This window comes from Corvus brachyrhynchos, unplaced genomic scaffold, assembly GCF_000691975.1.
Source record: "Corvus brachyrhynchos isolate BGI_N302 unplaced genomic scaffold, ASM69197v1 scaffold279, whole genome shotgun sequence".
NCBI classification, from domain to species: Eukaryota; Metazoa; Chordata; class Aves; order Passeriformes; family Corvidae; genus Corvus; species Corvus brachyrhynchos.
This window is the reverse complement of record NW_008246060.1, coordinates 5,010,919-5,026,637: the sequence shown is the minus strand read 5'-3', so window position 1 is coordinate 5,026,637 and position 15,719 is coordinate 5,010,919. Positions and strand designations below refer to the sequence as shown.

The following is a 15,719-nucleotide window of genomic DNA, read 5'->3' as shown; positions in this document are numbered from 1 at the left end:
CTGCTACCAAACATGACTTTACCTTTCTCTCGTACTGTTGGATCTACTACTTGGGCTGTGTTTTTTAATGACAAATTACTTAAATGTGGAACAAAATTCTCATTTTAATAGCAAAACTGTATTCATAATCTTCCATTTGTGTTATTTATTCAGGGGAATTCCACATTTCTCTCACTGAATATCTGACTTTGACATATGGCAGCACCACAGGTCAGAGAGTGCTTTAAGAGCTTCTAGCAGAGTATCTCTGGATCAAGCACCCTGGTAGGGCTGGAATACACAAAGTACTGAGCAAGCCTATGGGTACTTGTTCTGCTCAGGACCTAGGCCTGTCTCAGGAATCTGAGGAGCTGCAATCAGGTGCTTAGTGCTGGGGGAATGTGTCAGTAACTCCCAGACTTGGGCCTCTAGTTCATGCTGGACATATTTTCTCTGAGTATTTTACAACCCTTTTAAAATACATTCATTGGGCACAAATTCCTCTTGTATTTGCTTTCCATGAATATTTATGGCGCTGGCAGTGCTGCTGTGCAAAATCTGCACGGAAGGTATTTTAAATCACTCTGTGGGCCAGTCACACTGGCACTACACCTTCCCACACTCCCCATCAGGCCAAAGTGGCATGAGGTGCCTTGTGGGATCAACTGCAGCACTCTGTGGAGCTGGGAGCCTCTTTGGGCAGCAGAAGTTTCTTCCCAAATGCACAGAAATGTTCTTAACACCTCTACGGGCCCCAGCAAACAGCACCAAGTCTGCCCTTCTGGCTACAGCATCAACATGCAATGACAAAGGAATGACATTTAGAACTATTGCAGCTGGACAGATCTTGGGATTTGTGGTTGGGTGTTGTGGGAGCCACCTCAAAAAGGGCCTTGGAAGCTTTGTTTTGCAACTGCTGTAAGACATTGGCAACGTGTAACTATCTCAACTGTGTCTCAGATTGACACACAGAAAAAATTGTGTCCAGTACTCCACAGTAATTATTTTTTTGCTGCTACCCAGTCTTTTGTTTTTCAGGCAACCTCCTTCCTAATGAGCAATTATGGAATGACCTGCGTGGAAAAAACTGCTGTTATATCAATCCATATACCCATAGAGCATGATGGCACCTCTTCTTCTATGTATGTCATATATAAAAATATCTGCGTGTATAGGATTTGTAGATTTTATAAATACAAAAATAATAACATGCTTTATTTGTGTATATATATTTGAAATATGCATTTTAGACATATAGTCCAACATCTGGAGTCTATAAAAATATACATACTCATATAATCTGAACTCATATAGCAATTACATAATTATATCTAACACACCTAGGGAGTTTCTTCTCATCCATCTTAGGTTCCTCTCTTTTATTTCTCTCCTATATTTTTGTTAAATGTGACCAAAAAGAAATTTGGTATTAATATATTAAGATTAGATTTTTAATTATGTTTTATATAGACATGGACCTATAACACTGTGTGCATACATTGTACATCTCATACATAATGTATTGTAATGTGGATATATACACACAACTTATCACAGTGTAATACTGCAGTAAAAGTTAATGTGGTCCAATATAATACATCAGAAGATTCTATGCCATATGCCACATAAAAACATATATGATAGCACAAGAATGTTGCCTATGTTCTAATGTGCAGCTGTGACATGCAATATAATGTTTATGTTGCATGATCAGTGCAAGCTTCACAATTGCTGTTACCCACCATAATTAAATCATGTTTTATTTTTTAAAATCTCCTTAAAGAAGACCTTTCTGAGAACAAGGATGCCGTTAATTACTTTGTCTAACAGGAGCTTGTTCTGCCTGATTTATCTCATCCATGATAAACAGGTACTGTCATTTCACATTCTCTCCTTATGGAAGTTTTCCTACAGAACCAATCATGTTATCTCTGTAGAACTGTTTCTGCTCTTCATGTTTTTGAGATGCAGCCAGCTGAACACGCTATCGAGGGTGAAGGACCGCTGCTTTTTCAAATGACATTCTGAACACTTTCTATTAATCTGTATTCCCTTTTTAGCTGTGTTATCACTCTGGTTGCCATCTCACCACCCTTGTACACTGAATAAAATTGTTTATGACTCCAGGTCCACTTCCTCAGTGATCACAGTTAATAGAGATCCAAACAGGGGATGGCCACAGAAGTGTTTCCTGGCTGGTGTTACTCAAGATGAAGCACTGAATATCTGATTGCTCAACACACTGGGGGTGTAGTTTTTTACTGTTCATTTCAGTCTGCTTAAGTGGTGATTGATTTGGAATAAAGATTTTTTTTTTAGTGCCGCATATTTCATGGGGTTTTGTGGGATTTGCTGTTTTCAAGCTTGATCAAATAATAGTAGCTGCAATAAGAGACTCCTGTCCCTCTCCCTGTGGATTCCCCATCAGGGTTTAGGTGAAAATTCTGTCTTGTTCCTCCCCCACAGTGAGGTGCCAAGACCACTAAGGCCTCTGAGGTGGGAGGGACAGACCCTGCGTGTCTCTGGCACTGAGGCACTGAGAAGTTTCTCTCCGAGGCTCCCAAGAAGAGGCCAAGAGATCCCACAGCACTTGAATTTCCTCTTACTGGCATGCTGAAGGCAAAGGAAGCACTGGCAATAGCTCCAAAGCTGCAGTTGCTAACCACGATGGCAAAATGAAACAAATGCTCCCTGGCAAGGTTAGTACTGCAATTACAATATTATCTTGCATCAAGAAATGGACCTCAGTGTTTACTCCCCCCACCATGAAATAGATGCCAAAAACACCCCCCTCTGTGTTCAGCAGTGCCAGGGACAGGATTTACCCACCCAATTTCTGCTCATAAACTAATGGACTTATAGAGTGTTTCCATAAAAGAAATCTGCTCGTTTGGTTAAGTTATCCACTTCAGTCTCACAGCATCTCTTTGGCTGCATGACTCGAAGACCCACACCTCTGTGTTGTGGGGGATGTTTCTCTGCAAATGGGGTGTTGTGTGTATCTAAATCTACAGGCTGCAAAGAGAGAAACAATTCAAGTAATGGTTAAAAGGCAAAACACAAGGAAAGAGACCCCTCAATCTATCAGGTTCTAGACTCATTTACTTACATACCTTAGTGGTGCATGGCAGGGGAGTTGTTGGTGGTTTGAAGCTAAAAGCTCTTGCAAAAAGTCACAGACATGTTGTGAGGCCTTAATTCCAACCCCATTCTTAGTTTCCATGATTTTAGGCACAGCAAATGTTTTGACGTTCAGTGCTGAAGAGAAGCTAAAATACCCCTTCCAGTCAGGGTGAGTATCCTCAATGACCCTTTGCTTACTTACACAGCTCCATCCCAGGTTCAGATCTCCTGCTGGGAGAACACAGGTGGTGAAAAATAAACTTCCATTTTCTGCACTTCTGCAGAAAGGCTGGCAGACTTTTTGTTATTGCTCATTTTAGAGAGGCCTTTTTTTTGTGGGATTTTTTTTTTCCTTTTTGCAGAGCTTACATTACTGTCAGTTGGAATACTAATGGACATCAACATAAACATCATCCCCAGGGCTGCTCAATGAAACTAAGGCGGATTGTCTTGAAATTAGCTTGACTCATATCTGAAAATTGCCAGTGATTAGCTGATTATGGTTTGAATTGAAGTCAGATTGCTACAAAAAGCCACAAAAAGTCATCTGCAGTTATATTCTAGTAAATGATGCCTCGGATGCCTCAGTTGCTGCCAGTGCTTGCATTAGGGATGAAGGTCTATTACCACATCACATTGATGGTAGTCACTTTAAAATATGTATTCTGCCTGGGGAGAATCAGTCTCCTGGGGAAAATTCTGTCTTTTTACTTTTTAACCTACCCACTGGGAATTAAAGAAAAAAAAAATAAAAGAAAAAGAAAAGGAGACACCACAAACAGCAGAACAAATTAAAATATTCTCCCTATGAGAGAACCTGTTTCCTCCTCTGTAAATACAATTATTATAATTACAGAGTGATTCAATCCTGGTGTCTTACTAGAAATCATTCCTTCTATACTGATAGTAGGTGACATTTAAAATAATTTTAAAGAAATTGAAGGCCAAATGTTAACAATGCTGAAGTCAGGTTTATTAAGGAAAATAGAAGGTATTATTTTGTTATAAAGTTCGGTGAACACTTCTGGTTTGATTAAATTCTATGGATTTTAGGACTTTGATGCAAACAAGATAGGACCTTATCAGTTTCCCTGTCCAAAACTACTAAGACATTCATTTGTCACATGTGTCTCCATTTATCAGAGTTGAAATAAACACAGTTCAGCTTCATGGAAATAAGCAACTCCTTTGTTTCAAAATAAAGTCACTTTTGAGCTGTGTCTCTGCATGGTTTATAGGCTGCTCTGCTCTCCAGTGCCTCTTTTATTTTTTTCTTCCTAGAGAAAATTCCCTTACAATCTTTACATGTGAAAATGCATTTGAGCTCCAGCCCTTGTTGCATTACCAAGCATATTGCACAGGGAAATACTCAAATAGTACCTACAAGTCAGGAGTCATATTTAATTCCCATAGAAGTGGGCAACAGGATACTGCCATGCCATTTCTAGCAGGTTTTTGATTTAAAATACTCACAATTGGTTCTCATTTCTTTTTAGTGCATATTTGACTTCCCGCCAGAAAAATAAATTCTTACTTGGTATCTCTGATGATGTGAGAGAATGTTAATGATGTCCTGTGCTGGAAACACTTACCTGGGGAGGGGATTAGGGAAATAACAAAGACACTGTCACAGCTGTTAGTGGCAGAAGCCATCATGGACCAAGAGGTGAGCACCAATCGCTCAGAGCCAGTGGCAGTCCCAGCCCCACACACACCCCAGCTGGGAAGGGCCTCGGCAGCCCCCCGTGCCCCAAACCCTGCTCTGTGCCAGGCAGCAATGGGCACAGAGCAGGTGGCTCAGTGGTTGCCACCCATCACAGGAGTGGGGTGCCTGCACTCCTGGCTGCCATGTGCCATCCACAGCTCTAACACTGCCCAGGAAATAGAAACTGGAAAGTGCCAGGCTCCGTGTCAGGCTGAATTTTTACAATTTCCAGGCCAGATCCTGAAGAATAGGGTCAAGTGTGACATGTGAATATAATTTTCTACGGAAGAGATGAGGGCTACAGAAGAGGTTTCAGGGACCAATACAGGCAGACACTGTTATAAATGACTCAGAGGGGCTTAACAGGGAGGGGATGGATGACATCTGCTCAAGACAGCAAACACAGTTCTCAAAGGAGAGGAGCACGTGTTCAGGACCACAGAAAGAACCACTTCGTGACTATTAAATGATTAAAAATCATATTTAAGGCATAAAAAAAAAAAGGCAGAGGAAATTCAGTGACAGAAATGAACATGAGAGACCTTTACCCTCAGTCCCCACCCCTCAGACAGCTTTTCATATGAAAAGATTGCCTCTGCATCCTCCCTAATGACCAAGAAAAGCCATACCTCCAAGCCAGCTTTAGGGCAGCTTCAGCAGCGTGCTAACAGTCAAACAACAACAGAATAAAGGAAAACTGATATGAGCAATCCTAGGCCAGGCACAGAGCACAAAGAAAAGCCTTCATTAGGCAATACATAAATCTCTGCTTTGCCTGTATCATGATTACTGCTTGCTGTGCTGCTTTCCTGCTTCTTTATGTCTCATGAAAGGGCATAGAGAAACAAAAGGTGGTGCAAAGGATGATCGGGTATCAATCAGCTTCTCCGTGATGGACTACGTTAACAAGGCCACTCCAGAGCCTAATGTGTCTGAACACGACTTGGAAGAGGATGATAAAATATGGGCCTTGGGCAAGAGTGTGTGTCAGAAACAGTCACAGCTATCTGTAAAGCAGTGATTAGGAACAACAGAAGGATATGAGCGTATCATTGCTAGTTTCAAAACAAACAAAAGGAAGTGTTTCTTCCCTTAGTGTGAATTTACACTGAGAAAAAGCTCTGCTTTTGAATGGCTGCAGTTAAAAGGCTGCAGAGAATCAAAACCAAACAAGACACAGCCATGGAGAACACCAAAAACCACGGAGGACATGGAAGTCAAAAGACAGCATGTGTGGCTCAGAAATCAGCTGCCATACATCCTTTATGGATGGCAGAGTACCCTGGGGACATCAGTCTGCCCTTGCCTCATTCTTCAGGTGTTTCCTGGAGATCTGATGAGGGACATGTTGGGCTAATGCAGCCTGGCCAGCAAGTGAAGGGGCTTAAAAATATTCAAGTTCCTCTAACTATTAAAGTCTGTTAGCATGGAATCTGTGCTTGATGATACAAAATTTGAGAAGAAATATGTGATGGCTGTGCTGTTACAAGCACAAGGTGGATCTCTTAAAAATAAGATTTTATAAATGTGTTCATGCTACTTAACACCTAAAACAGAATTCTAACCTTAGTTATGCAGTATATATTGCTTGTCTGTCTGCTTGAAAACTAGAGTGACTAATTATTTAGGCTTTATGAATAATTTAAATTATCATTAGAATCTCACGTTATATTCAAGAAAATGTGACTGTCTCCCAGTCTTCATTTTAAAATTATTTAAAAATTTTTTTTTTTCTACTTGCTCTCAAAAGTTTTAAGATGCATGCAAAAAACACCCCAAAAAACCAAAATCAGAAAACATGTAGCTAGAACATAATCACCTGCCTTTTAAAAAAAGCTAAAGGCATGCAACAAAGATAAATCTGACAATCCCAGCCCTTTTGCTCAGCACCATAGTGGCAATAAACTGGTACTTTATTTTATTAGTCCTTAATTTAAGTTCTTGTGTACGGGGTACCCTTACAGCCTTCGGACTTTGCAGATATCTACACCACCTCCCTCCCCCCATAATTAGAATGACAGATAGATGCATAAAATTCACACCTAGCTCCATTCAAATCATACAAAAACAAAGAATGCATTACTAAGTTGACTCTCTTCCCCTCGTGACTTTCCTTCATTATCTCATTAAACATCAGAGAAGTGAAAAACACAGACTGAAAAAACCTCGGGTAATGCAGAAAGGATATTCACTTTTATGGTACTTCCAGAGGTGGAAGCTGGCTCCAGATATTCCTCTGCCCAGCCAGGACACTGCAAATAAATCTCCATGGAAATTCCTAGCCTGGGCAGTACCAGAGTGCTGGACTGGCCCTCACAGGGGTGGCAGTGCTGAGAAAACAGTGACAAGTTGTGATCCCCCCCAATACCAGGATCCAACTCACTTCTTCTGTCAGTACCAATCACCTCACCTTAACTAAACCAGGACGGCAGCCATTTAGAAAGCTTAAATATTTAATTTAGGAACAATAGTAGGTAATTTCAATAATTAAATTCAAAGGAACTGAGACAAGGCCACAAGACCAGAAAGGTTTTGTTCTATCTGACATCACCGTATACGTTCACTACAGGAGCACTTGAAGTTGTTTGCTAAAATCACTTCTCCCCATACCCACAAAAATACTTTCAGACTAAAATAATTAGTAATCAACAAATGGGTCTGATAAGAACATTGTTGATGTCAGTTTAAAAGTATTACATTAACATAAACTACTTATATGTGTTAACTATTTCAATGTGCCTAATTACTATTTCTTAAATAACTACTACTAAGTAGGTAAATAATATTTAGGATCATGGTCCCTTAGCTGTGAAGCAAAACACCCCAGGTTACATTGGTTGTGCAGAATTTTGAACCTCTGGTGTGAAGCTGGGACATGGAGCTGTCACTTTAGCTACCTGCAGGCCTGAAGGAAAGCTTCTGTGCCCTCATTTCAAATATTGGCTTTCAGATCAAATGTCACAATAAAAGTCCAACAGTGAGGCAAAGCCCTGACCTGCAAGCTAAGTTATCTAATGCATGAAGAGATACTGCACTTTTGATAAAAATCCTACATTAAATCTAACACATTTGCAATAAGCTTAATTTTATATGCTAAATATATTAATTTCTGACAGTCAAAACAGTGTTGTTGGTAGTCCCAGTCCTGTTCACCTCATCTGCATCTGTTTGATTAGGGAAATAGACCTCTAGCATCTATGCTGGATTTTGCATTTCTCACCTTGATGTAATGCTGTCAGAATTCCCAGGTGGTCTCTCTGGGACTCCACATCCCTCAGATGTCACCCAAGCCTGGCTGTTTCACTGCCTGGGGGAGGCTGTGGGCCTGGTGCACCTCCTGGGACCAGCCTGGTGCTCTCTGTTCCAGCCAGTGCAATCTCATTTCCTGCTCCTGGACAGTGCAGACTGCAAGTCAATGGAAAAGAGAGGGACACTGCTTATTTCCCTCCTGCTATGGACAGCTCATGAACACTACACCCCAAGCAGCAGCTCTGTCCCCAGACGCCTAGCAAAGCTGCCTTTAGAGTTATTTCTGTTCTCTTCCCCTATGGAAAAAACCCTTTGTCCCATCAACCTACTAGCAATTGGATATTTTACTTTGCATTCAGTTATGTTCTCAAAGAAGGAGTGATGAAAGTGCCTTTTGGAGGAACATCAAATGCATTTCTTGATGAATTGCAAACTGGTAAACTACTTGGAAGCTTTTAAAAAGTAAAATCTATTAAGCATTTCAATAAAATTAATTCTGTAATGCACTGGACTTTTTTTCCCTCCAAAGATGGCAAATGTAAAAGATCACCTGTTACTGACTGGAGCTTGTACTTATCAGGGAGTGCTTGTGTTTTCAATTCCATTGTTTATAGCATCTCAAGCCACCAGTTAAACACAGCCCACCGAGCTCTTCAGTGCACATCTAAGTAACTGATAAACTGTTGTCTCTTTGAGTCAAGTACATGGACTTATTTTCCTGGGATTCCTCAAAGAAGGCCACTCATCCTGCAGTCCATTCCTTAACACAGGTGAGCTCACACCTTCCAGGAATCAGCCACAGCCCTGGCATAAACTGCAGTGCAGACCTGGACTATAAATACTTGTTAAAATTAAAATAGTGTTTGCTATCAGCCTTAAATGCAGAGAAATAAATATGTCTAAGCCTAGTTTAGCTGGAAGATGTGACCTTATCAAGACTAAATGGCTATCAAAAAATTATGAGCAATTTTCTGCAGTAGCTGGAGAAATTACACTTTGTCACTTTTCAGCATCTGTTGTGAATAAAATTCAACCTGATATAGAGAGGAACCAGGCAAGAGATTAGGACCTCCGCTTTAACAACTTCTCCCTAAAGGATAACAGCAAATGCTCTTAACCTTACTCAACAAGGTCTTTACACATAATTATAAGATTATTTCCAAAGTATCTACAAAATCAACCATATCCTAATGTTGGCTTCTCCAGCATGAAGCAGAAGAATCCCCCCAAACATAATTTCTGGGATTCCCTGTAGTGCCTGTGACTTACTGAAAAATGGGAAAAGGTGCCCAACTCCTTGAAATGTTTTTGTGAAACCTCTTTCCCAAAAGACCTTTTTTTTGTCATGCAAGAGCACAGAAACATATTTGAATATATTTTCTCATTTACTGCTCTCTGAGATGCCTTGGGAGGGAGTGTTCCAAAACTTTTTTTTTTTAAGCCCATTGAGTTAAAACTGAATAAACACAGAAACTGATAAGCTGTTTCCAGAAGGGGCATGACCCACTGAGTTGCAGAGGTCCCCTATGCTCTCCATGCATTACTGAGGTTAGTTCTGCCCTTCAGAGAAACTTGAATCAAGACAAATTTCAGTCATAATCTCTCCCAGACTTGGCTGCTTTCAGGGTTGTGTGCCAAGGATTAATCTTTCCAGGTAGCATTCCCATTTTCCCCAAACGTATGGCAGGACTGCACACCAGCAGGAAAGAACGCTTCAAGTGTGTCCCTAAAATTGCTGTTTTTGAAGAAGGTGAGGTTTCCATGTGCATTGGGACCAACAATAATCATCCTTATGCATAAGAAGATACATGAGGAATTTGCTGTACAGTCAGTCAGAACTTTCTTCTCACCAGGTTAGATACTTTCAATTCACATTTGAACCTCCCTTGTTCAGTGGTTCCAAACTGCAATGGCCATAAGTTACAAAAAAAAGCATAACACAGTCAGGTTTATAGGTCCCTGAAGAAGTTCCCCCAACATGTAATTGCACAAAGGAAAAAAAAAAAAAAAAAGAAAAAAAAAAAATCAATTTTATACATTTGGGTAAGCCTCAAACAATAAAAGAGAAAAGGTCACAACAAAATCAAACCATTTTGCAAAAATACTGCCCACAAGAATGGTGTTCTGAAAGCAGTTGCTTTGTGGTCAACATTAATGCCATTTAACAGCACTTTAATTTCCATTCTACTGGCATACCCAAAGTCAAGTAAAAATGATAGAAATTCAAAGCACGTTCAATATTGTTGTGGGCTTTTGTATATTATATATATAATTATGTATTTTTCTCCTCAAAGTACAGTGAATTATTTACTGTGAGCCAGAGAAGACACATATCTATCTATAGACCCTAAGTAGAATCCGGAGAGTAAATCACTAAAAGAACCTCTCTTTGAAGTGGCTGGGTTGTGACCCCCTGGAGACTCCAGACAGATGGTTTTCAGCTCAAACAAAGAGGCACAGAATGCCATGATGTCATTTTTCAACACTTGATCTAAAGTCTCCTAGATCAACTAGACAGTTGTGGGAGGATTGGGCAAACAACCAAACAAAACCTGCAAAAATACTACAAGGCATATGCTAAGCCAGGACAAACCAATTAAGAGCTTTTGAAAGCAATTTCAGTTTACACTAATAAAACCTGTGGAGTCCACAAAATCACAGAACAGCAAGGGAACCTTTAGAAGAGAACACAGTTCTCATTTTTTTTTGATGACCATGGAGAAAAAGGGGAAGAATATTCTGTCAAGGTGTACTAGGAGAGAGATGAAAGTACAAAGCTCATTTACATAAACTTTCTATCCAGTCTTTCAAGAGATGCTCTGAACTGCCTCCAGAGCTCCAAGTCTAAAGTAAAACTAAAAAAAAAAAAAAAAAGAGGGAAGATCCTTGAAAAGATGCAACTGCAAAGCAATAGACACCTTTTTTTCTTTAAAAGGAATATTTTTACAAAGAAGAAACTGCTTTGTGCAATTCTGCTATTTACTGAAACCTCAAGGCAACAAAGTGTCAGTACAAATAAACTCTGGAGAGAATTTCCTACTTAACATGTAAGAAGCAGAGATCAATACACTGGGCTAGATAGCAGAGCCTCTGAATCTCTCTGTCGAGTGGGAAAGAAAAGCCTTTCTGACTGCACTTCTGTGCTCAGGCCATTGTATTATTGGCTTTTTAGATCCATTAAGAAAAAATTGTGTATAACCCCACATATGGCGAGGGAGATGTTAAAGAAGGAAGTAGCAGTTAAAGTATCTTCTCAGAAGTTCATAGAAGTGGATAGAGAACTGGCATTAAAGGTTATTTCATTGTTACAGTACCTTCTATTATTTATAATTATTGATTTTTTTTTTATGCTTTATATACTGCTGTCGATGCTCTGTTCTCTCATGCACTGTTTTTTCCTGCTTTCACTGGGAAGAAATAACATCCAGATGAACACACCCTGATTAGGTTTTGCTAAACATCTCAAACAGAGCTTCAGCTGAGTTAATTTAAAATTGTTAAGTAGAGCCACATCTACCAGGGCATGCCTGTGCTTTCAGCTTTTGAATAAACCCTTGTTCATGAGGTCTGTCCTTATGATGCTCAAGCCCAAGACACAGTTTAACTCTGAGTTAAAATAATAACTATACCCAGGAACACAATCATGTCTGTGAAATACTGAAATAGCTATTTATACATTATATAATATTGTATTATAGTTATTTATCCATTGATGGAATAATTCAGATGATACATACTGACCAGAGTGGGCATAAGCTCATATGCACGATGTGTGCAACAAAATAGCTCAAAAATTGTCAGAAATTGGAATGAGAGGAGAAACCCCTCCCAGAGATCCCCAAGTTTTCTCCTTGGCAAGAAAAAGAGACCAGAATGAAGATCCAGCAGATCCCCCAATCTCACATACAGCATCATGACACACAGACACATTTTTATTGTGAAAAATATTTCCAGTTTAAAGCTATTTTGAAATATTGTATTGATTTAAAGATACTGATCACTTTGTGTAAAAAAAAGTTGAATTAGATGTTTTGTAGGAGCACCCAGCATATCCCCCAAGTTCACAACTTCAGCAAGCATACTTGAAAAACACTGGTTTAAATCAAACATCACATTTTTTGGATGCAAACTCACACTGTCAATGTTGAGGCTTAAACCAACATGAGTAATAGTAATTACTATCTGAAGGATAACATTGAAGGAGTGATGTGCAAGTTTCATGCAAGAATTTTACATCAGCTCTTAATTACCAGTTTTGTCAATATAGAGATGAAATTCTCTTATGGTTAAGTATTTCTGAGATGTGCATGTGAAAAAATAAAAAAAAATAATAATCGCTGTTGCCAGCTAGCTCTAGCTGTACCTTAAGAGTACTTCACAGAACACTTTAAGAGATTTTATGAAAGACAAAATTTAAAAAAAAAAAAGAAAGAAAAGAAAAAAGAGTGTATGTTCTCGTTTTATCTGCTGCCTCTTGATGAACAAATTTGCAAGGAGGAGGAGGAAGAAACATTGGTCTCTGGAGTCCCAGAACACACCAGGGGCTCAGGGAGCCTCCTCCATTGTGGGTGATACCACCTAAAAGAGCCACTTAAGAAGAGGAGAGGAGCTTGCCAGCATTGGGATTACACAGCCAGCTTCAGAGGCAGGGTGCAAAAGCAGAAACTTTTCAAAAGGCTTTGAACTAGATGTATGCTGGAAAGTCCTCCAAATGTGCTGGAGTTCAGTGAGCAGTGGAAGAAGAGATCTTGACTCTGCAGTTAGAATTCTTCACGTGGTGGTCAGAAGAGAACTGGTTTTCAGGCATTCTACTCAGTTCATCTCAACCGTGAACCCAATTTAGAGAGTGGTGTTATCCTAATTTTTTCTCTGATCTTACCAAAACCATAGCTCTAAAGATGAGAAAGTGCTGAATGAAGGGCCCACTGCAGTCCTAGTCTTCAAATGAGCTTGAATTTCTGTAGTGTGGAGCGCTGACAATTACAAATTATTTTATAGGAACTGATCATTAAAAGAGAACACTTTAAAAAACCCCAATTTATTTTAGAGGTTAAAGTGTGACTGGTTGTTTTAATTTGATTGGTAATCTTCAAAGAGGCAACATTTTAATTTAAGGGTCAACTTATTCTGAAAGGCTAACCAATCATGTAATCTAGATTAGTCTCAGTCTAAAGAGGGTGAAGATGGCTATGCATGATTAAAGTATTCAAAGGCACCTTTGTCAGTTCACTGCAAGCTTTTGGGATGCCTTGAACCATACTAAAGGAACACTCATTGAAGCAAATAGTTTGAGGAGAGATCTGTCATATTAGTATGGGTAGGGAATTCTGCTTTATACTAAGAAGCAATTTTAATATAATCATCCCTACGTGGTGAGAATTTGTAAAACGGATTAGCAAGGTCTGATTATCTCTACTTAGGAAAAGTTGAAATGTTCCATGTTAAATTTGCAAGTAACTCTATTAGCTTCTTACAACTTTTTTTCTTGTACTCTCCATAGTTCCTTTTCTACTAATGTCACTTAATAAAGCATAACCATTCACCTAGTTCTGCCTTTGACTAAACACCACAAAATCTTGTATGCTAGAGAAGAATGTTTTATAAGTTATCTTTCATTTGCTTTTCATTACGAAGTCTTCTTAGGTACTTTGCACACAAGTACCCTACTCTAAGGTACTGTAACCCTTTCTCCTTGTTATTTTTTTTACTCAGAAAGCAAGAATTGTCTTGGGGGAAAAAAAAAAGAAAAAGAAAAAAGCTTAGAAATTATAAGGTTCCAGAAATAGAACTTGCTTTACCTCTTCACACCCATAAGCTATTGCTGGCAGCACAGCTATCAGCAGATACCTAAGTGTACTAGTTTGAAAACAAACCAGTGGGAGGCACCAAGTGAGAATAACAATTTAATGGAAATTAAAGAAAAGGGAAAAAAAGTAAAAGAAAACACTGGTTCAAACTGACAGAGTCAAGATACAACATGAGTCCCTGTTAGGCAGGGTGGTGGTAGCAGTCTGGTAGAATGGTGGCTGCAGTCCTCTGAAGCGGTGATCCTGTAGTAAAAGAGTCTGCTCTTCCTCAGGTCCAGTGGTGCCTGTGTAGCTCCTGTCCTCTGGAAATCCAGTGGAAAGGGTTGTCTCTGGTGTTCAGAGTCTCAGATTATATCCAGTATGGAATGCTTGGTTCCTCCCTCTGGGTGGAGCATCTCACAATGGGGTAATGAGTCATGAGGCAAAGTGTTGATTAGGCTCATTAACAGAAGATAGTCCGGAGGGAGTTATCTCTGAGTCAGGCGGCAGGACAATGATGGGCCATTAACAGCAAGTAGTCTGGGGGGAGGAGGCAAGGAAACACTGCCCCACCTGGTTTCAACAGCTCATAAGGATGGTGATAGAATACACTGCAACCCAGGACACTAAGTGAGTACATACTTTGTCCTCCATCTGTAGGTAACTCTTGTGCCCATTGCCCTGCTTCATATGCAGCGTCCCTCATTTCTGTAGGAACTGACTGAACAATGGTTTCTTCCTATTTTCAGAAACTAATTAAGAAACTTGATCTCAGCCCTCTGGCTTGAAAGTAGGAAAGAATAAACACATGCAGTGGACACTTGCTGGCTGCACAATTACAGCAGTTCAAATCAGACCTCTTGACCAATTAATCTAAGTCCTGGAGCCTCAAAAACTAATTCCAAATCTGCCTCTCTCTCTCATGAACGCAGCAGCAAAGGTGTTTGCCAGCCCTGGAACAAATGCCTGCTGTGATACCCAGAGCAGGATCTGTCTGATGCCATGAAAGACACTGCCAACCTAAGAGGGAAGGAAGGTTTATCTCTGAACAGAAAACACAAGGAAAATATCAGAATGAAGTCACAGCTAGCAAGGCAATAATCTGGAGATTACCTGTAGTCTTCCCTGTAATTACCTGGTTTTTGTTTTCAGGAAAAGAAGAGATGGATAATTTTTGCAGGAGACATGCTTTATATTCGTGGGTAGTTCCAGGAAGCTCATTTTAGAGGCTGACTAAGACAAAATACCAACACTCAGCCTCTGATCCCCCAGGGTGGTTCTCAGGCTTCCCCAATGCAAGCAGAAAACTTTCAGCTCTTTCACAAGAGAGTGTAGAAATAAAGCAAGCTTTCCATAAATCAGAATAATGTTCTGTATTTACACATTATGCTGACAAAAAACCCATTACCAGAGAAACTTAAATTCAAACAACTCTGCCCACCTCAGCTCTTTGCTACCCTCTTCCAGACAGTCTGGCTCTACAGCTTCAGGGGGGGGAGAGAGAGAGAGAGAGAGAGAGAGAGAGAGAGAGAGAGAGTGAGTCATGTTTGGTGAGAGAGAGAGAGAGAGAGAGAGAGAGAGAGAGTCATGTTTGACCTGCACCCTGGTGGTGCAGGCAGAATAAACATGGCCCCATGCAGGGTTGATCAGAGAGGTGCTCAGACCTAATCTTATGCTTAACTAATAAATTTAACTTGTATAAGCATGATATGTGGAAGCTGGGTTCATAGTGGGAGGTGGGAGCTCTCATTAGGCCAACTCATATCACCTAAAAGCATAGAAAAACTTATAGGTGTCCAAACATATAGATGTTGTCTATGTCCAAAACCTCTTTTTGAGGTAAGTCAAAGTCCAAACCAGGCTGATTGACTCCAAAC

At 39.9% G+C, this 15,719-nt stretch overlaps 1 long non-coding RNA gene across 1 annotated transcript in view; it reads right to left on the bottom strand.

The window, feature by feature from the left end:
• Positions 1–15,719, bottom strand: part of LOC108449642 — a 376,499-nt gene that overhangs the window by 2,870 nt on the left and 357,910 nt on the right. The window contains exon 5 of the long non-coding RNA XR_001865894.1: positions 3,093–3,333. This is a non-coding gene — a long non-coding RNA (uncharacterized LOC108449642). The remainder of the gene's footprint in view (positions 1–3,092; positions 3,334–15,719) is intronic.